Source organism: Chiloscyllium plagiosum, unplaced genomic scaffold (genome assembly GCF_037043375.1).
Source record: "Chiloscyllium plagiosum isolate Xiang-an unplaced genomic scaffold, Cpla_swu_hap1 HiC_scaffold_49, whole genome shotgun sequence".
Classification (NCBI taxonomy): Eukaryota; Metazoa; Chordata; class Chondrichthyes; order Orectolobiformes; family Hemiscylliidae; genus Chiloscyllium; species Chiloscyllium plagiosum.
In genome coordinates this window covers 2270310-2295141 of record NW_028270187.1, presented here as the reverse complement: position 1 = coordinate 2295141, position 24832 = coordinate 2270310, and the positions used below count along the sequence as shown (strand labels likewise).

The window sequence follows — 24832 nt, the reverse complement described above, 5'->3', positions numbered from 1 at the left end:
TACTCTATCAGAAAAAGGATGTTGCTGTCTCTTTCTCTCTCTTTAAAGATACTGCCAGACCTGATGATTTTTTTCCAGCACGTTGTGTTAATAACCTGTAATGGTAACTCTAACTTTCTTTCCCTGTCCCCACAGATGTTGCAAGACCTGCTGAGCTTCTCCAGCAATTTTCTAGAGTGTTCCTGTCACGTCTTCCGCTGGAGCTCGGGCAAGAATGGGCACGGTTCTAAGATGAAGAATGGATTACCTGGCACTGTGAGATCGATTTACTGGTCACATTAAATATCATTCCACTGGGACTCCGGTTGATCGCGCCGCCCTGGTATCTGCCTTGGTGCTGGGACTAGAAGGATTCAACGGCCAACTCTCGCCTGTCTGAGCTAAAGTTGTAATTCCTGCTGACATTGTTGAAAGTACCACTGGAAGTAGGGTCTTGTACCTCGGCTCAATACACACTCTAGAACGAGACGACTCCCAATCAAAATCTCCGTTTTATTGGCTCTGGGCTTGCAGAAAGCCCCAGCAACAGGAACTGGAACAAAACAAGACAAAGAGGAAATAAAAGATCATGTGTTGCATTTCTCATTTTTCTGATAGTTATTTCCGTCTCGTGTAAAATCTAAACTTTTAAAGATTTGTGTTAACGATGGCTGGCCAAATGGTACAGCAACCAACCAATGCCCTGTTGGTGTTCGGAGGTCTTATCGTCACTGTTCCCATTCCCATCTGAGTGTCAACATCCTGGTTACTGATACAGTCCCCAACCCCACCCCACTACCAACATCCTGGGAGTTAACATCACTGTCCCCACCGCCACCCCACGATCTACATCTTGGACGTTACGGTACCTGTCCCCAACCCCCACCCAACTATCAACATCCTGGGGGTTACTGTCACTGCCCCCACCCCCTGCACTATCAATACCTTGGGGGTTTCTGTCACTGTTCCCACCCCTACCCCAGTATCAACCTCCTGGGAGTTACTGACACTGTCCCCACCCTCTGCGCCATCAATATCCTGGGGATTCCTGTCACTGTCCCCACCCCTAATCCACTATCAACATCCTGGGAGTTACTGTCACTCTCCCCAACCCTACTCCACTATCAACATCCTGGGGGTTACTGTCACTGTACCCAACCCACCCCAGTATCAACATCCTATGGGTTACCATCACTGTTCCCACCCCCATCCCACTATCAACATCCGGGGGTTGCTGTCACTGACCCCATCCCACCCCGCTATCAACATCCTGGTGATTACCGTCACTGTCCCCACCTCTACCCTACTACCAACATTCTTGGGGTTACCATCAACCTTCTGCTGCTCCTAAGCTTCCACCATTCTCTGATGGATTGCTGAACATTGTTTCGTAGATTCAGAGATCTACACCACAGAAAAAATCCTTTCAGCCAATTGAGTCCATGCCACTCAAAAGCGCCTTTCTATTCTCTCTTCCTTTTTTTTCATGCAATTCGAGATTCATTAAAGTCTTACAGGCCAATCGGCCCAACGCATTTACGTTGACCAGGTCTCACAAACAGTCTGCGTTCATTTGCCTGCGTTTGGCCTATATCGCTACAAACCTTTCCTATCCCTGTACCTGTCCAAATATCGTTTAAGCTGAAAATGTATTGCTGGAAAAGCGCAGCAGGTCAGGCAGCATCCAAGGAGCAGGAGAATCGACGTTTCGGGCATGAGCCCTTCTTCAGGAAGGGCTCATGCCCGAAACGTCGATTCTCCTGCTCCTTGGATGCTGCCTGACCTGCTGCACTTTTCCAGCACCACATTTTCAGCTCTGATCTCCAGCATCTGCAGTCCTCACTTTCTCCTCAAATATCATTGAAATCTTGTAATTGTACCTGCCTTGACCACTTCCTGTTGCATCTACTTCCATATACACACCACACTCTGCGTGAGAAAATTCATCCTCCCGTCCCTTTTAAACCTTTCTGCTGTCTCGTTAAACCAATGCCCATAGTTCTGGACTCCCCTACCTACGGAAATAACTTGGGTATTCATCTTATCCGAGCCCATATTTCTGCAAGAAAATACAAGTGCAATTTCGAGGACCATTTAATCGGACTCTAGCCTTGGCATCACAAGTGCATTGTGATGAGGATTTCTGCCTCTTATAGGCAGTGAATTCCAGATTTTACTCCACCGTCTTATTGATACAGTCCCCAACCCCAACCCACTACCAACATCCTGGGGGTTAACATCACTGCCCCCACACCCCACCCCCGATCTACATCTTGCCGTCACTGTCCCCAGCTCCACCCCACTATCAACATCCTGGGGGTTACTGTCACTGCCCTAACCCCCTGCACTATCAATACCCCGGGGGTTTCTGTCCCTGTCCCCACTCTACCCCAGTATCAACCTCCTGGGAGTTACTGACACTGTCCCCACCCTCTGCGCCATCAATATCCTGGGGATTCCTGTCACTGTCCCCACCCCTAATCCACTATCAACATCCTGGGAGTTACTGTCACTCGCCCCGACCCTACTCCACTATCAACATCCTGGGGGTTACTGTCACTGTACCCAACCCACCCCAGTATCAACATCCTATGGGTTACCATCACTGTTCCCACCCCCATCCCACTATCAACATCCGGGGGTTGCTGTCACTGACCCCATCCCCACCCCGCTATCAACATCCTGGTGATTACCGTCACTGTCCCCACCTCTACCCTACTACCAACATTCTTGGGGTTACCATCAACCTTCTGCTGCTCCTAAGCTTCCACCATTCTCTGATGGATTGCTGAACATTGTTTCGTAGAGTCAGAGATCTACACCACAGAAAAAATCCTTTCAGCCAATTGAGTCCATGCCACTCAAAAGCGCCTTTCTATTCTCTCTTCCCTTTTTTTCATGCAATTCGAGATTCATTAAAGTCTTACAGGCCCATCGGCCCAACGCATTTACGTTGACCAGGTCTCACAAACAGTCTGCGTTCCATTTGCCTGCGTTTGGCCTATATCGCTACAAACCTTTCCTATCCCTGTACCTGTCCAAATATCGTTTAAGCTGAAAATGTATTGCTGGAAAAGCGCAGCAGGTCAGGCAGCATCCAAGGAGCAGGAGAATCGACGTTTCGGGCATGAGCCCTTCTTCAGGAAGGGCTCATGCCCGAAACGTCGATTCTCCTGCTCCTTGGATGCTGCCTGACCTGCTGCACTTTTCCAGCACCACATTTTCAGCTCTGATCTCCAGCATCTGCAGTCCTCACTTTCTCCTCAAATATCATTGAAATCTTGTAATTGTACCTGCCTTGACCACTTCCTGTTGCATCTACTTCCATATACACACCACACTCTGCGTGAGAAAATTCATCCTCCCGTCCCTTTTAAACCTTTCTGCTGTCTCGTTAAACCAATGCCCATAGTTCTGGACTCCCCTACCTACGGAAATAACTTGGGTATTCATCTTATCCGAGCCCATATTTCTGCAAGAAAATACAAGTGCAATTTCGAGGACCATTTAATCGGACTCTAGCCTTGGCATCACAAGTGCATTGTGATGAGGATTTCTGCCTCTTATAGGCAGTGAATTCCAGATTTTACTCCACCGTCTTATTGATACAGTCCCCAACCCCAACCCACTACCAACATCCTGGGGGTTAACATCACTGCCCCCACACCCCACCCCCGATCTACATCTTGCCGTCACTGTCCCCAGCTCCACCCCACTATCAACATCCTGGGGGTTACTGTCACTGCCCTTACCCCCTGCACTATCAATACCCCGGGGGTTTCTGTCCCTGTCCCCACTCTACCCCACTATCAACCTCCTGGGCGTTACTGACACTGTCCCCACCCTCTGCACCATCAATATCCTGGGGATTCCTGTCACTGTCCCCACTCCTACTCCACTATCAACATCCTGGGGGTTACTGTCATTCTCCCCACCCCACTCTACTATCAACATCCCACGCATTCCCCTCTAAACCTCCTCCCCATTATTTTCAATCTCTATCCCTCTCCCGGCCATTGGTCCCTCCATCAAGGGGGAAAGGGTTAGCTTCCTGTCTATACAATTTAACCCTCATCATTATATCTATCACAATCGTGTCCCCGCACTCGCAATCGCCTATGCTCTAAGGAAAACAACCACAATCTGTACAATCTTTCTCCATCAGTAGAACTCTTCAGCCCCCAAGGCAACATCGTGGTAAATCTCCTTCTGCACCATCCCCCAGTGCTATCACATTGCTCCGATAATGTGGATTTGTTTCGAGCTGCTTAGAAACTCACCGGTCACTGAAATGGCGAGTAATTTGCTGCTCAGGAGAGATTCTCCCTCCTGGCTAGAAACAGCGCAGTGATAATTGCCCTCTTGACTTTTGCTGATGTTGATGATTATGCGTATGGTTCTGCTGTGGTTTGAATATTCCCAGTACATCTCCTGACTATCCTTGTAGAAAATATATTGAATTGGGGTCGATCCGCTGTTCACGGGGCACTTCAACCAGGTGCTATCTCCTTCTATTATCTCTTTTCCAGGTTTTGCACTCAGATCCGTGGCACACGCAGGAATGCCTGTGATTGAACCAAATTGTTAGGCACTTTTCTAAGGCAGGAATTGTTGTCTTCAGTAACAAGCTGCATTTCTCACGTACAGTTGGAGAGTGTCAGAAACAGTTAGAGAGATATGGACACACTTAGAGAGTTAGAGAGAGACAGAGGGCCAGAGGGTGGCAGGGAGAAACATGGAGAGTCACAGACATAACAGAGATATAGAGACCCAGAAGGACGAAAAGAGTTATAAAGAAACATAGTATCATAGAGAGTCAGAGTGAGACATGGAGCGACACAAAATCACAGAGTCATCGAGATTAACAGACATTGAGTCATAGACAATCAAATCAAGTCATTGAGAGTCACACAGTTGTTGACAGAGATGGAGACATAGAGTGTCTTAGAGATACATAAAGACATAGAGAGTTAGAGATAGACAGAGAGAGAGTGTGACATGGAGTGAGATATCAAGGTTTGTACCGTTCTGACTTCGTCCCTCAATGCATTATAATCTCTGCCATGATTTATAAAGGCGAGTTTCTCATCTACATTCTTAATCTCCCTATTAATCTGTTCTACCTCCTTCAGGGATCTGTAGATCCAGTGTTCCTCTGAACCTGTAGCTAATTCAACACAAAAAAATGCTCAATGTTCACGTGAAATTCAGACCGAGGAAGCAGAAACACTGGAAAAAGCAAAATAAAGTGTGAAAGCGGGCAGAATGGGATAGATTTGTGAGGTATGGAGAGGGACTGATGACCGTAATAAATATGTGTGCACAAATTCACTAACAAGAGAGAGTGTAAGCGCTGAAGCACAAAAAAATCTTGTCATATGCTGGGAATGATAGGAGGAGTTGACTAATCCTTACATTTCCAAAGGTTTGAATAACAGTAAAAAAAATAAATGAAGGTGCAGCTCACGTTTGACTGAATAATTTCTCCGTTTCCCTCAGATTGCTGTTGCAAGTCATGACTTCACATTGGTAGGACCCTGAATGGTGCACGGTTGCTTCCTCTTTTGCATAACTGCTCTTCTCTAAAGGGAAATTAAGAGATTCCCTTTTTTTGTAAAATGTGTTTAACAGGGGGTGAACTTCGTGAAAGGGTTCAGTCAAACAGACGAGGTTAAATCCTTCACCAATGAATACTTCGACGTCGGGGTCAGCTTGCAACGTTGGCTCAGAGCAGAGATCTACAACAGAGCAAAATCACACGGATATACACACAACGGGTGCTTGAGATCTGAGACAAAATACAAAAAGTGCTGGAAAAACTAAGCAGGTCTAGTAGCATTCTTGGAGAGAGAAACAGAAGTAACATTTGGAGTTCTTTGTACTATTTTGAGAATAACCATCCTGACAAAATATAAAAATAAGGGGACTCTATCTGTTTCTACACATCACACTTTGATGCCATCACGAAATTTCTATTGCAATATTGCAAGTCGACAATGGCTTTATCCAACACTGACATCTTTATCTGTAAATCATTTAAATCAAGAGAGAACAACTCAAAACGGAATACCTACCTTTTACAACGATGCTTACATCATGTGAGCTCCATTTCCTGAAACCCAATTTCTGTTCACATCGATAAGTTGCTCCTTCTGAAAATCTCACCACTGCTATCGTGTACTCTGGTTCATGCTCTCCTTTAATTAAGAATTTCTTTCGATACCAAAGGAAGATGTAATGTCTGTCAGATCCCCAGGAATACCTGAAGCATTTCAGAACAGAGGTTTCACCAAGCAGTAGGGTCAGCTGGAGTTGAAAACTGGTTAACGAGAGGTAATGCACTTTGGAAAAAACGCATTAAATGAATGGCAGGACACTAGGAAGCTCAGGAGGAGCAGATGGATCTTGGGGTGTTTGTCCATAGATCCCTGGAGGTGGCAGGACTGGATAATAAGGCTGTGAAGGAGACATAAGGATCGCTTACCATTATCCGTGAAAGTGTAGATTATAAGAGCTGGGAGGTGACGTTGCAGTTGGACGGGACTTTGGTGAGGCTACAGCTGGAATGCTGTGTGCTGTTCAAGTCTCTGCACTATAGGAAGATTGTGATTGCACTGGAGAGGGTGCACAGCAGATTCACAAGAATTTTCTCTCGGTTACAGCATTTCTGCGATGAAGAGAATCTGGATAAGCTTCAGAGGGGCATGGACAGTGGGGGTCGGAAGCAGTTCTTCCCCTTAATCGAAGAGTCAATATGGAGGAGGGAGGCATCGTTTTAGTTTGAATGGCAGGAGGTTTGGAGAGGGATTTGTAGATAGTTTCACCCGGGGGTGGGAGGGTATGGGTTGATCTACCCAGGAGGGTGATGGGGCAGAAAACCTCTCAACTTTTAAAAAGCTCACAGTCACCCACTTGTCATATAATAACATCCAAGGCTATTGGCCTAGTGCAGGATAATGGGAACAATGTATATAAAGCAGTGCAGAGCTGATGGGACGAAGGGTCCCTTCTGTACTGTACTCTATCACTCACTCACTAAAGTAAACGAGACGCTAAATTAACTAGCGAGTGAGAAGAGGTGATTGATTCAATTCAATAGGAATACCCTCTCTGTACTGTAACTGGGAACAGTGAGCAAACCGTAGGAGACGGTGAAGCTGGTTTGACACTGTTTCCTTAATCAGTTTGGCCCTCAGCAGTGTTTAGGATCTGACAGAGTCTACAATGTGGTCCTGTAAAGGACAGAATATGACACAGCATAGCATGGAAAAGACATGCCCCAGTGCAGGATGTGGTGCAGTGCAGCCCAGTGTAAGGTGATACCAGTGTCGTGTGAGCCCCAGTGTAGGGTCAGGCACAGTATAGGATGTGGCCCAGTTTAGGATGAGTCGCAGTTTAGAATGAGGTTCACTTTAGGATAAGGCTCACTTTAGGATTTTTCCCAGTTTATAACGGCAACTAATGTAGAATGTTTCTCAGTTTCTAATGGGGCCTAGTTTACAAAAGAGCCCAATGCAGAATGTTTCCAAGTTTACAATATGCCTCAATGTAAGGTGTGGCCTAGTTGAGGATTTGTGAATGTGTAGGAAACACCCCAGTGTGGGATGTTTCCCAGTTTAGTATGAGTCTCAATTTAGGATGAACCACACTTTAGGATGTTGCCCAGTGTAGGATGAAGTTTAGTTTGAGATGTGGACAAGTTTTGTATAAGGCCCAGTTTAGGATGTGACACAGTGTACAATGCAGACTAGTTTAGGAGGTGACTCAGATTCCACTGTGGTCCAGTGTAAGATCTGTTCTAATGTATCATGTGGACCAGTTAAGGATGTTTCCCACTATAGGATCAAGCCCAGTTTAGGATGAGGCCCAATTTAGGATGAGGCCCAGTTTAGGATGAAGCCCAATTTAGGACGTGACCAAGCCGAAACATCGACACTCCGGCTCCTCCGATGCTGACTGAACGATTGTGATTTTCCATCACCTCACTTATTGACTGTTTAGAATGAGGCCCGTTTGAGGATAAGGCCAATTCAGGATGTGACCTAATGACAAATATTTCTCAGTTGAGGAGGTATTGCTGTTTAGACTGAGGCACAGTTGAGGAGGTGGCCCAGTTTAGAATTAGACCCTGTTTAGGATGTGGCCTAGTTTAGCATGTGGTAAAATTTATGGTGAGTCCCAAGTTAGGATATGGCTCAATTTGGGATGTCATCTAGTTTAGAATGAGGCCAAGTGTGAGGTCTGGCCCAGTTTTGAATGAGGCGGTGTGTAGGGTAACGTCCAGTTTAGGATGAGGCCCAGTTTACAATGGGGCCCAATTTATAATGGGGCGTGGTCTACGATCTGAACAATCTTAGGGTGAGGCTCATCTTCGGGTGAGACCCAGTTTGGTATGTAGCTACACTATGCTGAGACCCAGTTGGGATGTGGCCCAGTTTATGATGAGGCTTAGAAAGGGAAGTGGCCTAGTTAACGGTGAGGTCGACATTCAATGTGGCCCAGTTCAAGGTGAGGCCCAGTTTGTGACAGGACACAATCTAGGACATGGCTTAATTTAGGATGGCATGCAGGTTAGAATGAGGCCCGTGTACGGTCTGGCCCAGTTTTGAATGGGGCCCAGTTTAGGATAAGGTCCAGTTTAGGATCAGGCCCAGTTTAAAATGGGGCACAATTTAAGATTGCGCCCAGTTTATGAACTGAACCACATTAGGGTGAGGCTCATATTAGGGTGATACCCATTTCAGCATGTAGCCCACTGAGGACCAGTTTTGGATGTGGCCCAGTTTATGGTGAGGCCCACTTTGAAATGTGGACAAGTTTAGGATGAGGCCCAGTTTGGGAGATGGCCCAGTTTAGGGTGAGGCCCACAGTGGGGCCTAATTTTCTATGGGGCCCATTTTATGACCTGAACCACATTCGGGTGAGGCTCATCTTAGGGTTAGACCCAGTTTGATATGTATCCGACTTTAGGTTGCGGCCCACTTTGGGATGTGCCCCAGTTTAGAGTAAGGCCAATTTAGGTAATGGTCCAGTTTAAGGTGAGGGTTAAAACGGGATGTGACCAAGTTTAAGATGATGCTCACATTGTAATGCTGAAGTTCTGTTTGGGATGTGTCACAGTTTATAATGAGTTCCAGTTTGGGATGTGACCCAATTTAGGGCAAGGCCCAGTTTGGGATGTGGCCCAATTTAGGGTGAGGCTCCGAATGGGATGTGGCGCAGTTTAAGTTGAGGCCAATATTGTAATGTGGCCCATTTTACGGTGAGGCTATGTTTGGGATGTGACCCAGTTTGGGATGTGGCCCAGTTTAGGGTGAGGCCAATTTAGGGTGCAGCCTTGTTTATGATGAGGCTTAGAATGGGATGTGGCCTAGTTTAAGGTGAGGCCCAGTTTGGGATGTGACCAGTTTAGGATGAGGCCCAGTTTGGGATATAGCCCATTTTAGGGTGAGGCCCAGTTTACAATGGGGCTCAATTTACGATGGGGCCTTATTTATGACCTAAACCACATTTGGGTAAGTCTCATCTTAGGGCGAGACCTCAGCTTGGTATGTAGCCGATTTTAGGCTGAGGACCAGTTTTGGATGTGGCCCAGCTTTGGGTGAGTCTCAGAATGGGATGTGGCAAAGGTTAGGGTGAGGCCCACTTTGCAATGTTGCCCAGTTTAGCCTGAGGCCGTGTTTGGGATGTGTCCCAGTTTAGGATGAGGCCCAGTTTGGGTTGTGCCCAATTTACGGTGATGCCCAGTTTCGAATTTTGCCTAGTTTAGTGTGAGGTCCAGTTTGCAATTTGGCCCAGTTTATGGTGAAGCCCTTTTTAAATATGGCACAGTTTGGAGTAAGGCCTAGCTTGGGATAGGGCCCAGGTTAGGGTGAGGCCCAGTTTGAGATGTGGCCGAGGTTAGCATGAAGCCCAGCCTAGTGAGAAAAGTGGGTAACTCTCTCTGGAGCAGCTGGGTCCTGACACCAGATCTCCTGTCGGTCATGTAACAGATTGAATAGTGGAGCAGGTTTATGGGGCCAAATGGCCTACTCCTGTTCCAGTTTCTTCTGGACCCAATGATCCACATTAAAATCTGGGGAGCCCGAGAATTTCTTCCATTGGGAAGTGGGATTGATTGCCTCTTTGCATCACCGTGTCTCTTGGGACTTGGTGAATTGTACAGCATGCAGTATGATATATTGTGTGGTCTCTCCAAAAAGGAATGCTGTTCGACACAGAACATGTACATCAAAACTTAACGTTTCCGATACCAATGGTCACCACTTCTAAATGTTCACTTCATGAAGAGGAGCTCCATTCACTGACCCTTTGACACTGGTAAGAGCCTCCAATTTTACTGTCAGCTTTTCTTTGAAAGTAATTAGCAATATCCTTGTAAAAAAGTTGTTCTTATACCAGAAAGCTGTTATAAATCTATTGTTGTACTGACACTTTAGAGTGAACCACTCCCCTTCTTTGATGACACCATCCCTGGGATTAGTTATGATGACCTCTTCGGATTGGCCTGCAGATCAACAATAACAGTAATCTCTAATGAGTATAACATCAATCGAAATCTATCACTCTCCATCATACTTCATACATTTACTGTTTCTGCCCGATGCAAAATCGATTAATCAATGTTAATTGATTAATTAACCCAAATCCTACTCACAATTGACAACGAACAAGTCAGGAATGTGATTGAATAATCCCCACTTGTTTGGATGGGTTCAGCTCCAACAACACTCGAGCAGGTCGACACTATCCGGGGACAAAGCAGCCTCTGCTTGTTAGGAACCACATCACTGAACATCTATTCTGTCCAACACCGATGATCAGTAGCAGCAATTTGTACTATCTATGAGATGCGCTGCAGAAATTCACCACAGATCCTCAGACAGCACCTACTAAAGCCACAAACAGGTCCATCCAGAAGGACAACATGCGAGCACCATCCCTTGCAAGTTCCCCTCTGACGCACTAACCATCCTAACTTGGAAATACATCAGCCATTGTTTAGTGTTGCTGGATCAAAATCCTGGAATTACCTCCTTTAGGGCATTGTGGGTCTGCCGCTACATGTGGACCGCTGTGGTTAACGAAGACAGCTCACCACCACCTTCTCAAGTGGGCAACTAGGGATGGGGACAATAAATGATGGATCCAGCTAGCGACGCCCAGGTCCCATAAGCAGAAATGATCTTCAATGGGTCTCCATCTGCACAGGGACTGTGCAGAGGTCACTCTTACTGATACGGTCATGGACAGATGCATCTGCAGCCAGCAGATTGGTATGAATGATTTCAGGGTATTTTTTCCTTCTTGCTTGGTTCCCTCAACATCTGCTGCAGACCCTGTCTAGCAGCTATGTCCTTTAGGACCCAACCAGCTCGTCAGTCGTGCTGCTACCGAGTCACTGTTGATGTTGTTCACTGAAATCCCCCACTCAGGTTAGATTTTGTGCCCTTGTCATCTTCAGTGCATCCTCAAAAAGTTGTTCAACACGGAGGAATACCGATTCATCACCTGTGGGAGGATGTGGGAGCAGGAGGTTTCCATAATACGTCATAATGTGCAGAGTCAATGTTGAGACTGTATCCTCCTGTTCAGCTACCTCAACTGGGTCTGTCCTGCTGTGGGACAATGCATATTGAGGGATAGTGATGGCGGTGTGTGGGAAATTGTCTGTAAGGTATGATTCGGGGAGTCCGAAGATGACACTCCCAATTTTCGCACTAGCCCCCAGATGTTAGGGAGGAGGTCTCTGCAGGGTCGACAGGGCTGTTGCCTCCATTATCTTTTCTGGTTTCTTGGTTGATACTGGGTGATCCATCTGATTTCATTTCATTGTTGAGACTTTACAGCGATGATTAGAACTGAATGGTTTGCTTGGCCATTTCAAAGTACAGTTAAGTGTCAACCGTAAAAAAACTATTACAGGACTCGACACATTAACGTAACATCTGGCTCTCTGTAGATGTTGCCAGGCATACTGAGTTTCTCCAGTACTTTCTGTATGTATAATTTGTAACGTTACTTCTGTTTTTCTCTCACTCTTTAGATGCTGCGAGACCTGCTGAGTTCCTCCCGTACTTTCTGTATTTATAACATTAAGTCTGTTCCTCTTTCCCGTAGATGCTGCTAGACCTGCTTGGCTTCTCCAGCACTTTCCATGTTTATAAGCTGTAACTTTAATTCTGTTTCTCTCTCTCTCTCTCTCTCACACACACACACACACAGACACACACACACGCACACACACACACACACAAACACGCAGGCACACACATACACACACACGCACTCTCTCTCTCTCTCTCAAGCCCCCCTCCCCCAACTTTCCCCACAGATCTGATAAGATGTTGAAACATGGTATTTTTACTTTCCTGTCCTGATTGATACGAGACAGGAAACCTCAAACACAATCGGTTCATTCCCCAGGAGCAGTACTGCCAAGTGAATATCGGTGAAGAGTCCCAACTTCCCAAAGTGGCCAGGATCTACTAAATAAATTATTCTACAGAGGTGTCAAGGTCAATGAGATCCCCGTTCGCAGTAATGGCTGATTCAAAATACAGCTTTATGTCAACTTTGAATGTTTAAAGAGGAACATGTTATTGGAACATTGCTGTCAGTTACACATCATGGCAAATTCACCTCAGTCTTACCAGATCATTTGCTGCTCTCTCATTACAGCGAGATGACTGGGTGATGGTTTAACTTGAGGGTCACCACTCGTCAGGCGAGACGAGAGGTTGAGAAGGAGAGTGCTTCACGTTTGCCTCAGCTGGTGAGGGAACTGATCCCATGTTGTTGGCATTTCAGTGTATTACAAAGTAGCTATCCAGGGGAACTCCTCACCCCCACCCTGCACTTTGAGACAGCAATGGTAGGAGTTCTGGAGCAGGGGGTAATTCCAATTCAAATAACCTTAATCCACACCCAACCCCAACATCACTTGAGATAAAGAAACTGATTTATTCCAGAGATTTATGTTAGGAAGAGTAATTGAGCAGTTTAGGCCGTTACTCTCTGGAGTTTAGAGGAATGAAAGAAGTTCTAACTTAGGCATATAGGAAAGTAAAGGGGGAATTGACAAAGGAGATGGAGAGAGAATGTTTCCTCATGTGGGACTATTTAGAACAGGAGCAGAGGATGGTGCAGATTGAGAACGGAGATGGCTTCTGTCATAGGGGGTGTGTGAAAGTGTGGGACTATAGCAACCACCACGGTCCCAGGTATAGTATTGGATTTCTAGACACTGAATAAACTGAAGGAGAAGATAGACAGATTTTTAGTCAGTAGTGGATCAAAGGAAGTGAGGACAGAAAAATGGAGTTGAGGTCCATATGGAATCAGTTGTGATTGTGTGGAATGGGAGAACAAGCTCCAAAGGGGCTGAACCTAACCTCCTGCTTCAAGCCCTTATGTAATTATGACGTTCAATGGACAACAGAGGAGATTTTCCACACTGTGTGAGTACTGAGGGACAATGCCAATGGCAAAAACAATCAATCCTTAACACTGAGGATCTGTAGAAACACAGAATCCCTACAGTGCAGAAACAAGCTATTCGGCACATCAAGTCAACACCAACCCGCTGAAGAGTATCCCACACAGACCAACCTCCCTACCCTATCCCTATAACTCTGCATTTCCCATGGCTAATTCACCTAACCTACAAATCCCTGGACATAATGACAATTTCCTGTGGCCAATCCGCCTAGCCTGCACAATTTTGGACAATTGGAGGAAACCAATAGACACAGGGAGAATGTGCAAATTCCATACAGACCATCATCCAAGGCTGGAATTGAACCCAGGTCCCTGGCACTGTCGGTCAGCAGTGTTAACCACTGAACAACCGTGCCACCCCCTGAGCCTGGTCTGCCACTCAATAGCCTCACTCCATCGATCTACAGTTGGACCCTAGGGCGCTAATACCTGAGGAAGCGCAATCTCTCAAATTGAAAACTAACACCTGGTCCAGCCTCCACTGTGGCTTGTGAGTGAGAGTTCAAACATCTCCTGCCCATAGCGTGTAAAAAGGTTAACATTTTCAGCATACTGTGTGCCACCAGGTACGAAACATTTCTTTCAGTTAAAAGAAAAGAGAGAGAATTCAGCGTCACGTCTACAAAACTTCTTATTTTCAATTGTAAACTCTGTGAGATGATGCACACGCCCATGCGATCAAGTGTCATTTGCTTAAAGAGGAATCTACTGTTGCCCGCAGGATTTGGGGTAAGATTTCTGTTTGTCAAAGGGGTAAACCGTTTGTTTTGGCCCTGAGTTTGTATGTTTGCATGAGAAGCACTGTAGCCTGTGAGAAAATTATGAGTTGTATTTCAGGGACACTAAATATTGAATGGAAATGTCTATTCAATCTGCTCAGATCGATAACAGGGCATGCCGCTGTCGGCTTACAGAGTCACACAGCACAGGAACAAGACCTTCGACCCAACTCGACTATGCTCAGCAGGTTTTCCAAAATAAACTAAACTAGTCCCACTTGCCTGCAATTTAGCCCATATCCCTCGAAACCAGGTGTGGGGAACCTACGGCCTTCTCGGCCATTGGGAGTGGCCTTTTGAATGAATCCAAATTTTGCAGAACAAATCTTTTATTTTTTATTAATATGTTTTTTCTCGTCCGTTATTATTTTTATTTCAACCACTTATTGTTGCGAATCTACATTCTCCTGCTTAACCAAAATCAAGACGTCCTTAAGGTCACAAATGACGGATGCCCATCTAGAGGATCAGCTAAAACTGCAGAACTCCATACTGCAATCAAACATTCAAATGCTTTCCTACAAAAATCAGTCACAACAAAGTCATTTAAAGGTTAGTTAACTTTAGAATTAACATTTTTTTCATGTGTTTAGTTAGTTATTACATAGTAGTTAGATTTTTACAAAATAATGGGAATTTTGAAGAATATATCATTGAAATTTCTTGGATGCGGCCTTATTAGATTACAACTAACATAATGCGGCCTTCCAACATGAAAATGTTCCCCACCTCTGCTCTAAACCTTTCCAATCCATGTCCCTATCCAAATGGCTTTTAAATGTTTTAATTGTACCCATTTCTACCACTTCCTCTGACATTTTGTTCCATATACGTATCACTTTCTGTTTGAAAAAGATCCCCTTCAGGTGTCTTTTAAATCGTTCCCCTCTCACCCTAAAGCTATGCCCTCTAGTTTTAGATAAAGGCAAGATCGAAATCTATGTAACCGTGCATATTAAAGAATGTCCACTTTAATACAATAATGTGTCACAGTACACGAAAAGCCCTTTGAACGTTGCAAACTGTACCCGACATCACTAAAGGATGCTTCCAACCAACGGGTGGGGGTTGACCTGAAACAGGGGGTCACAATCCAAAGGAGACAGGGTGGGACTGAGATTGGGAGAAATGTCCTTACCCAGCGAGTAGGGCACATGTGGGATTCTCGACCACAGAAAACAGTCAGGGGCAGAATACAGAAGTGCCCCCATCCCTCTCTCTCTCGTCACCATTCGTTTCTCTCCCTGAATACTGCCCGTCATTTCTCTCTCTCCCTCACTTCTATCCCTATCTCTCTCAGTCTCTCTCCCTTAATTCTCCCATGATCTCTCTCGCTCCTTGAATTCTATCCAATCCATCCTACCCCACTCTCCCCTTTAATCCTGCCCCCGCTTTCACTCTCCATCCATCCTGCCCCATCTCTCTCCCCTCTTTCAATCCTGCCCCAAATCTCTTTCTCTCCCTTTCCCTTAATCCTGCCTTTCCCTTTCTTTCTATCTCTTTCAACTTACCCTCCTCTTTGACAGAAATTATAACATACTAGCTCGAACACACAAACCAATTTGAATACGTTTAGTTCCTCCAAACAGCATGGCTCTGGCATCTCACTAATTCTAGCGGCAAATGCACACAATGTTTCACTTAGACATAAACTGTAACAACCACTTCCAGAAAATCAGCAGGCAAAATTCCTTCACATGCGTCATCGTGTGGAATCCAAACACAAAGGCCCTCTCTCTTTCTCTGTGACGGTAGATTCTTCAGGGAGGCAATTAATTTCTCATCCAGCCTTCCTAAAGAAAGAAATTAAATGGGTTTCTGGCTTCATTGAGCAGGGAACAAGACCGCTCAGTCCATCCACCAGTGGTGGATACTTGTAATCTGTGACTACCTGTCTCCCTGAGTGCCTTACAAACTGGTTACTCCACACTGTCCCTTTTTTCCATAGTTTTTTTCTCTTTAACTGCGGCAAGGAGCTCAGCAAACAGAGAAACATGCGGCATGGACACAGGCCCGACTGCCCAGATCGTCCACGCCGACCAGGTTATTCAAACATGACTAGTCCCATTTGCTTGTGATTGGCCGTTCTAAACATTTCCAATGAAATCCAATTCAGCACCGATGTCTTTTAAATTTTGTAAATTGTACCCATCTCTATCACGTCCTCTGGCATTTTATTCCATATATGCACCGTCAGTTTTGAGAAAAAGTTGCCTCTCAGATCCCTTAAACTTTTTCCTTCTCACCTTAAATCTATGCTTTCTATTTTTGGACTATAGACTTTGGCTATTCACCCTATCCATGCATCTCATGATCTTAGAAACTTTTATAGCGTTATCCTTCGGGCTCCTCTGGTTCAGGGTTAAGACGTCCCAGCCTATCCAAACTTGCCCGATAATCCAATCCTCCAGTCATTGTTAATCTTTTCTGTATTCCTTCCAGTGTAATAACATGCTTCCCGTAGCATCTCAGGCATTGCTATTTCATTCATTGATAGAATTTTCACCAGGATCGATCTCAATCGATTATTCAATGAGAGTGAATTGCATGTAGTTTCTTTCCCCTTTCTCTCCTAGCAAAACAGCCAGACAAATATGTCCAGCTGGTGCACAGCTTTTCCAAAGTGTAGTTGAATCATGAGGGATAACTCCCACCCGCCGCCCCCCACTCCCTTCCTACCCCAGGAACCAGGGAGACAACTAAAAGAGGGAGATCAGGTTCTGACTTCTGCAGATCTGTCTGCAGCTCTGTATCTGTTTCAGCTGTATCTGTTTCAGCTGTTGACTGAAAGGGCAACTTTAGCAGTGCCTGTGGGATGACGTTGGATTTGAGAAAACAGGAAAAGATACTAACCACAAGGAGACAAGTATAATGGATGGCTTGCAACTGAAACAAAAAAAAAGGAACTAAGCTTCACCAGTTGACACAGCGAGCTCATTATCTGACAGAAACACTTGCCAGTAAGGCAAAATGATTGATGGGGAATCAACATACTCAAAACTTTAATTCTCTTTTCATAGAGACTACCAAATCTGTTGAATTTCTGCGGCATTTTCTGTGTTTAAAAACTGTAACATTAACTTTTTCTTTCTCTCTTTCTTCACAGATGCTACTAGATCCGTTGGCTTCCTACAGCATTTTGTGTTTATTACCTGTAATATTAACTCTCTCTCTCTCTCTCTCTCTCTCTCTCTCTCTCTCTCTCTCTCTCTCGCTCTTTCTCTCTCTGTCTCTGCCTCAGATGCTGCCAGACCTGCTGAGATTCTCCGGTCCTCTCTGTGTTGGTTTAAGATCTCCAGAATCTTGCATTATGTAGCTTCTGGAACCAAACAAAAAGAATTATTTATATCAGACGCCAGTGACAGCACTCCTGGTGAAACTTTACCCGCTGCTGTTCAAGGGAAGAGGATAAACGGGGCTGACAGACTTCAAAATATCTTTGCATCACTCTGTCAGAAACACAAGATTATGTGATTGCATATTATTGGAAAGGAGATCGTATGACCATAGGATTAGGAGTAGACCGTTGCACTCATCGAGTCTGCTCTGCCATTCAATGATTTTGTGGCTGATCTGATTATCATCAAATCCATTTTGCTACCCTTCCCTTATAACCTTCTATTCCCTATCTGATTAAAAAAATCTCTCTACCTCAGCCATTGACAGCCCTCTTTGGTTAAGAATTCTACAGATTCACTCCCATCGGAGAGAAGAAATTCCTCCTCATCTCCGTCTTCAATGAATCTGACATGATATCCCTCTGGGCCCATGCTTTGCTACACAAGGAAAAACAACCTCTGTCCACATTCCTCCCTGGCATAGCCCTCTATGAACCTTCAGTAAGGCCATCTCTCATTCTTCTAATCTCCAATAAGGACAGGCCCAACCTATCCAGCCCCCCCCCCCCCCCCCCCGCCCACTCGTCAGACAGTGCCTTCATACGCGGGGTCAGCTGAGTGAAACTTATTTGGACTGCCTCCAATGCCCAGTCTACCTTTTAGGTAAGGATCCCCAAAACTATTCACAGTCTCCCAGCTGTGGTCTGACTAGTGGCTTGTATGGTTTATTTTCATGAAAACGTCAGAATTTTTGTACACCATTTCCTTTGAAATAAAGGCTGTTCACCAATCCGATGAACTGATGAACTTTGATGCTATTTTTTGTGACTCAACAACAATGAATTCCCGATCCCTATAATAAGTAAATTTTCCATGGGAATTTGTTTCAGTTTTCTCAGAAGTTGCTTCAGCCTCTGGAATCCAAGCAACACCTGGATCGCAAGAACTAATTTTCTCAACGGCTTGAGGAGTTCAGAGAATTTCTGTATCTTGCGAAGTGCAGCTGGTGTTTTTGAAGTGGTTCCTCATGTACCACAACATCAGGCAGAGTGTCATGGCGTGATTGGAGATTCCCAGGGGGGCAGATTTTATGTTAATCCTACTCAGTGGTTGATATGCACTCCCTGAGGAACAAGATAATCTAGTTGCCTCCCCTCTCTAAAATTAGCTGTCACCACAAATCTGCATCATTTGACCCCTCTTTCTGTCCCTAATCTGTCCCAGCCTCGATTCAATTCTCTTTTTTATATTTATGTTTAAAACAAGCATTTATTCTTCACCTTTCTATTGAAGTTTTTTTTAAAATGCTAATCTGTTTTCTAAACTCTATTTGCAACTTATCAATTTGGCTGCTACTTTAACCCTCTGTTTTCTGGCTTGGGCAGTTTAACTATTGACTGCAGAGTAAGTCAAATTTTCACAGAATTGCCAGATTTTCCCTCATTTCCAGTGGTTATATCTTAAACTGGATTGCCTCAGAAATAGGGCGGGAATGACATTGTGAATTAATAGGACTTGTGTGAGACAGAACGTGTCTGAGTCAAAAAGAGAACAGAGTGGATGAGAGTAAATGTGTGTTGTGCATGTGAGAGAGTAAATGTGGATGGGACGGAGAGTGTGGGTGTGAGAGAGGGTGTGCGCAAGAGAGTGTGTGTGTGTGAGAGAGAGAGAGTGTGACAGAGTGATTTTGTGGCAGAGTATGTATGACAGAGTGTGTCCATGTGTGTGGATGTGAGGTAGAGTGTGTATGAGACAGAATGCTTTACCAGAGTGTGTGTGAGACAGAGCATGTGTGTGGGACTGTGTGTGTAAGAGAGAGTATGTGCTTAATTGTGTGTGTGAGAAAGAAAGTGTATGTGTGTGTGAGAGAGTGTGTGTGTGTAAGAGAGAGAACGTGTATGTGTTTGAGAGAGTGTGTGAGAGAGAGTGTGTGAGAGAGACAATTCTTGTGAGACAGAGCATGTGCGTGTGTGAGAAAGGGAGTGAGAGAGTGTGTTGAGAGACAACATACGTCTGTGTGCGTATGTGCGTGTGTGAAAGAGAGTGTGAGACAGAGTGTGTGTGTGCGAGAGAGAGTTTATGTGTGAGACAGTGTGTGTGGCAGAGTAGAGACATAGAGTCATAGAGGTCTGAAGCTTGGAAACAGGTCGTCCAGCCCAACTTACCCGTGCTGCCTAGTTTTCACAAGTCAAACTAGCCCCATGTGCATTTGCTTGGTCCATTTCCTTACATAACCATCCCATCCATGTATCTGCTTAAATGTTTATGAAATGACAAAACTGTACTAGCTTTCACCGCTACCACAGACAGCCTGTTCCAGACACTCACCACCATTTGTGTGAAAAAATTGCGCCACTAGATTCTTTTGTATTTCTCCCCTCTCATCTTGAAGAAATTCTGATCAGATTGAAGAAAGATTTAAATGTGCACTTGTGATGCCAAGGCTATGAGCCAAGTGCTGGGGAAATAGGATTAGAGAATAATGGCGTGGTTGCTTTTGACCAACAGACTCAATGGACCAATGGGCCTTTTCTCTGTTCTGCAGAATTCCACGACTCCCTGCCATTGACTCTTAACTGTCCTCTGGGTCAATGAGGGATGGGGGTGATAAACGCTAACCCAGTCAGTGATGCCCACGTCGCCTGAGTGAATGTTAAAAAAAGCTCATCTTCCTTTAACATGCAGCGAGTTGAGTTGATGTCCACATTCTCGGGATTGCGAAGGATTTGGTCTTTGGAGTGATGGAGACGGAAGAGCACAGAACGACGAACTTCAGTCCATTGCCTCTGTGCTGGATAATCTTGACTGACAGTTCAATATTGACTGATTGATCCCTGCTTCAGGGTGAGAGAGTGAGCTCCACCTGTCAGTAATGGCCTGCTGTGAAATATGTGACTGACAGCTGGGAAAGTCACCATGTGACCTGAGGCAGCTTGGTGCGGTAATGTTGGTGGGTTACTTCACCAATGTGCTCCTCAGTCACGGGTTAATCCGCTGGGTGTTGGGGTAGTGTGCACACTAACCAGCTCATGTTGTATGAGGTTTTACAACGGAAATCACATATTCTTTCCATGACAGCCACAAAGCTGTGGTGAGGGGTAACAGCAATATTGTTTACGTGTAAAGTTAACTCGTTTGGCCACAACAAAGTATAGACGCATCAAAAATAGGAGCAGGGTTAAGCTCTTCCAGCCTGCTCCCCTATTCAACAGGATCGTGGCTGATCATTCAGTTCGGTCCCCTGTGTTTCCCGTTATCTCCCCCTATGCACGTTGTACCATGGTGGTTAGCACTGTTGCCTCACAGTGCAAGACACCCAGGTTCAATTCCCGCCTCAGGCAACTGTCTGTGTGGAGTTTGCACATTCTCCCCGTGTTTGCATGAGTTTCCTCCGGGGTGCTCCGGTTTCCTCTCGCAGTCCAAAAATGTGCAGGTTTGGTGAATTGACCATGCTAAATTGCCCATAGTGTTAGGTGTAGGGAAATGAGTCTGGGTGGCTTGCTCTTCAGAGGGTTGGTATGGACATGTTGGGCCGAAGGGCCTGCTTCCATACTGTAATTAAGTAATCTAATTAATCCCCAATTACACAATGGGCCGAAAGGCCACTTCTATATTGTGTCATTCTATGATTCTAGCACGTTATTTCAGTTCTGAAGAAGGGTCACTGAACTGAAATGTATTTTTTTCTCTCTCTTTCTCCACAGCTGTTGCCTGAGTTCCTCCAGCATGTTCTGTTTTGTTTGAACTGTATGCAGTTCCTTCCTGAACAACATTTTTCAATGCTTTGGTCTCTACCCCTTTCCATGGCAGAGATTTCATCCCTCTCATGCATTCACTTTCTCTCATATATACATGCACTCGCTCTCTCTCTCACACACACACATACACGTACTCACACTCTCTCACACACACACATGCACTCGCACTGTCTCTCGCACATACACGTACACTCTCTCTCACACATGCACTCTCTCACACGCACTCTCTTTCGCACATCCCTCTCTCACAGACACACTTCCTCTCTCTCCCCCACACTCTCTCTCCCTCACACATACACACACTCTCTCTTCCACACAGACACTCTCTCTCAACTTCATGCACACAGTCCGTCTCCCTCTCACACAAGCACCCTCTCTCACACACATGTACTCTCTCACAGACATGCACTCTCTCTCACACACACACTCTTTCTCACACACATTATCACTCTCCCCTCACACATACACACGCACACCTGCTCTCTCACACACACACGCACTCTCTATCACACACACATGCACTCACTATTTTACACTCTCTCACACACATGCACTATCTCTCTCATACATACTCTCTCTCGCACACGCACTCTCTCACACACACATACGTGGACCCTCTCTCTTACAGACATATGCACACCCTTTCTCACACACGCGTCCCTCTCTCTCTCACATACACACGCTCTCTCTCACTCACACTCAGTCTCACACACATGCATTCTCTCATACTCATTCTCTCTCTCACATACAAGCGCAAACCCTCTCTCTCACAAGCACTCTCTCTGTAGCAATAATATCCCTCTGCAGATAAGTTTGAAACTACACACACACACCACACAGGCAAACCGCTCCCCATTTCCCTCAATTCCCCATTTCCCTCCCCCTCAATCCCCCTGTTTTCCTTCAATCTCCCCCACCATATCTCCTCATCTTGTTTCCCCTCAATCTCTCCACATGCTGTCTCCTTCCCTAACACTATCCACCTGTTTCCCCAATCTCTACCCAAATCTACCACCATTCCCTCCATTTCTCTTGCCTCTCAATTCTAACACCCCTCTTTCATCTCAACCTCACCCCCAACTCTGTCTTCCTTCTCAAACCCTTCCCTTTCTGCCCATTATGTCTACTCCTCCTGAAACTATCAGTCTTCCCTAGTTGCCCTCAACCTGCCGCCCTATTCTAAATCCACTCCCTCCATTTCTTTCAAACATCCCCCACTCTATTCCCCCATTCTATCCCCAAGATTTCCTTTCAATAACCCCATTTTATCTCCCCATTTTCGCTCCATCACCCCACTAATTCTACACACTCCCAAATTTCTGCTCTGTTTCCGCATTAGTCTATCTCCACTATCTCCCCCTTCCCCTTAATCTTGACCCATCTAGTCCCTCTTCCTCCAATATGTCCCACCAGTCTATCCCATTTACTGCACTTTCTCTCAATCTCCCCACTCTCTGTCCCTCTCCCCTCTTTGGGCGGCACGGTGGTGCAGTGGTTACCACTGCTGCTTCACAGCACCAGAGGCCTGGGTTCAAGTCCTGCCTCAGGCGACGCTCTGTGTGGAGTTTGCACATTCTCCCCGTGTCTGCGTGGGTTTCCTTTGGGTGCTCTGGTCTCCTCCCTCAGTCCAAAAAAATGTGCAGTTTAGGTGAATTGGCCATGCTAATTTGCCCGTAGTGTTAGTTGAAGGGGTAAATGTAGGGGAATGGGTCTGGGTGAGTTGCGGGTCGGTGTGGACTTGTTGGGCCGAAGGGTCTGTTCCCACACTGTAAGTAATCAAATTTTTGCCCCAATCTCCCCTCTGCTCTATCCCCTTCCAGATTTCCCCTCAAACTCCGCCTAGTCTATCTCACTTCCCCTGTGTTCCTGCCTCCCCATCTATGCCACTTCGTCCCCATCACTCTATCTCAATTCCCGTATCCCCTCACTTTCCCCCACTCCATCGTCTTCACCCTCCCACTCTATGTCCTTTCCACATTTCCCCGCAATGTCCCCCACAGTCTATCCTCGTTCTCCAGTTCCCCTTCCCCCAATCTATAACCCTCCCCAGTTTCATCTCAATTTCATACTCCATATTATGCCTCTCCCTGTTTCCCCTGTCCTCCGTTTACCCTGCTCACCTCTCTATCCATTCCACTGTTACCCTCATCGCGACTCTATCCCCCTCCCTGTTGCCTAACAACGTTTCCCCAGTCTATCCACCTCCCTCCATATCCCTTAAATCTCTAACAACGCAATATCTTGCCCCCATTGCCCCTAAATATCTGCCCCACTTTCTATCCTCTTTCCTCATTTCCCTTCACCCCACCCTATCCCCTTCGCTCCACCCCCACTCTATCGAATCATATTTCCCCTCAAAGCCTCCCACATTCTATCCGCTCCCCTCTTCCCCTCCCCTCAAACTATCAATCTTTCCCTCTTTCCCCTACCCCAATCTATAATCCTCCCCATTCCCCTAGCCGCCACCCTATCCCCCTCCCCGTTGCCCTGTCCACTCTCTATCCCCTCCCCTGTTTTTCTTGGCCCCACTCTATCCAACTCACCGTTTCCCCTACCCCAATTGTAACCCTTCATCTTTTCCACGCCCACCCGCTCTATACCCCTCACCCAACTCTATCCCTGCTCCCCTGCCCCCAATCTATCTCCCTCCCTATCCTCTGCACCCAACTCTGTCCCATTCCCCTCAATAATCCCCCAATCTATCCCGATCAATGTCCATAGCTCTATTCCTCTGCCCCCATATTCCCTCAATCTCCTCCCACTCTATACCCCACACCCAATTTCCCCACTCTATCCCTTTGCAGTCCCACTCTATCCCCCTCCCCAGTTCCCCTTCCTCTATCCTCACTAGTTCCAATTCACCATTACCCCCACTCTATACCTTATTCTCCCTCCACTCTTTTCCCTCTCCCCTAATCTGCCTCCTCCCCATTTCGCCTAAATCTCCTCTCACTCCGTCTACTTCTCCTTAATGTTGTCCCATTCTATTTCCCTGCCCCATTTCCCCTCAATATCCACTCTGCCAATTCCTTCTCAATCTTGTCATATTGCCACTCTATTTCCACCCCATTTCCCTTTCCCTTCAACTCTATTCCCCGTCCCTGTTTTCTCTGGGCCTCTTTCTGCCTCCCCTATTTTCCTACCCGCCCACTCCCTCCCCTTGACTGTTTCCCCTGCACCCTCAGTCTATCCCTCTCCCAGTTCCACTACTTTCCCGCTCTATTCCCTCCACTTTTCCCTTGCCCCCAACTCTACCCGACTCCCCTGTTCCCCAGACCCCCCTGTGTCCCCTGCCCTGTTTCCCCAAACTCCTACTCCATCCCCTCCACTGTTTCGCCTGCACCCCACTCTACCCCTCTCCACTGTTTCACATTCCCCACTCTGTCCTCCTTCCCTCATTTCCTCTCAAGCTCACCCATTCTATCCCCCTTATTTCCACAGAGAGGAAGTGTCACTTGACTCTGATTTCTCTCCACAG

At 46.0% G+C, this 24832-nt stretch overlaps 1 protein-coding gene and 1 pseudogene across 6 annotated transcripts in view; one reads left to right on the top strand and one right to left on the bottom strand.

Annotated features, from left to right (window-relative positions):
* LOC122544517 (high affinity immunoglobulin gamma Fc receptor I-like) overlaps positions 1-578 on the top strand; it is a 64856-nt gene extending 64278 nt beyond the window's left edge. For all 5 annotated transcript variants that reach the window (XR_015755049.1, XR_015755048.1, XR_015755047.1 and 2 more), the window contains one exon: positions 136-578. The gene's annotated coding sequence lies outside the window, so the exon portion shown is untranslated. The remainder of the gene's footprint in view (positions 1-135) is intronic.
* LOC148135373 (Fc receptor-like protein 5) lies at positions 227-23503 on the bottom strand (annotated as a pseudogene). The gene is made up of 5 exons (XR_015755069.1): positions 23475-23503; positions 6054-6298; positions 5447-5717; positions 4260-4544; positions 227-532 (listed from the first exon to the last, which is right to left on the bottom strand). The product of XR_015755069.1 is annotated as an Fc receptor-like protein 5 (transcript).
* Between the last annotated feature and the right edge of the window lie 1329 nt (positions 23504-24832).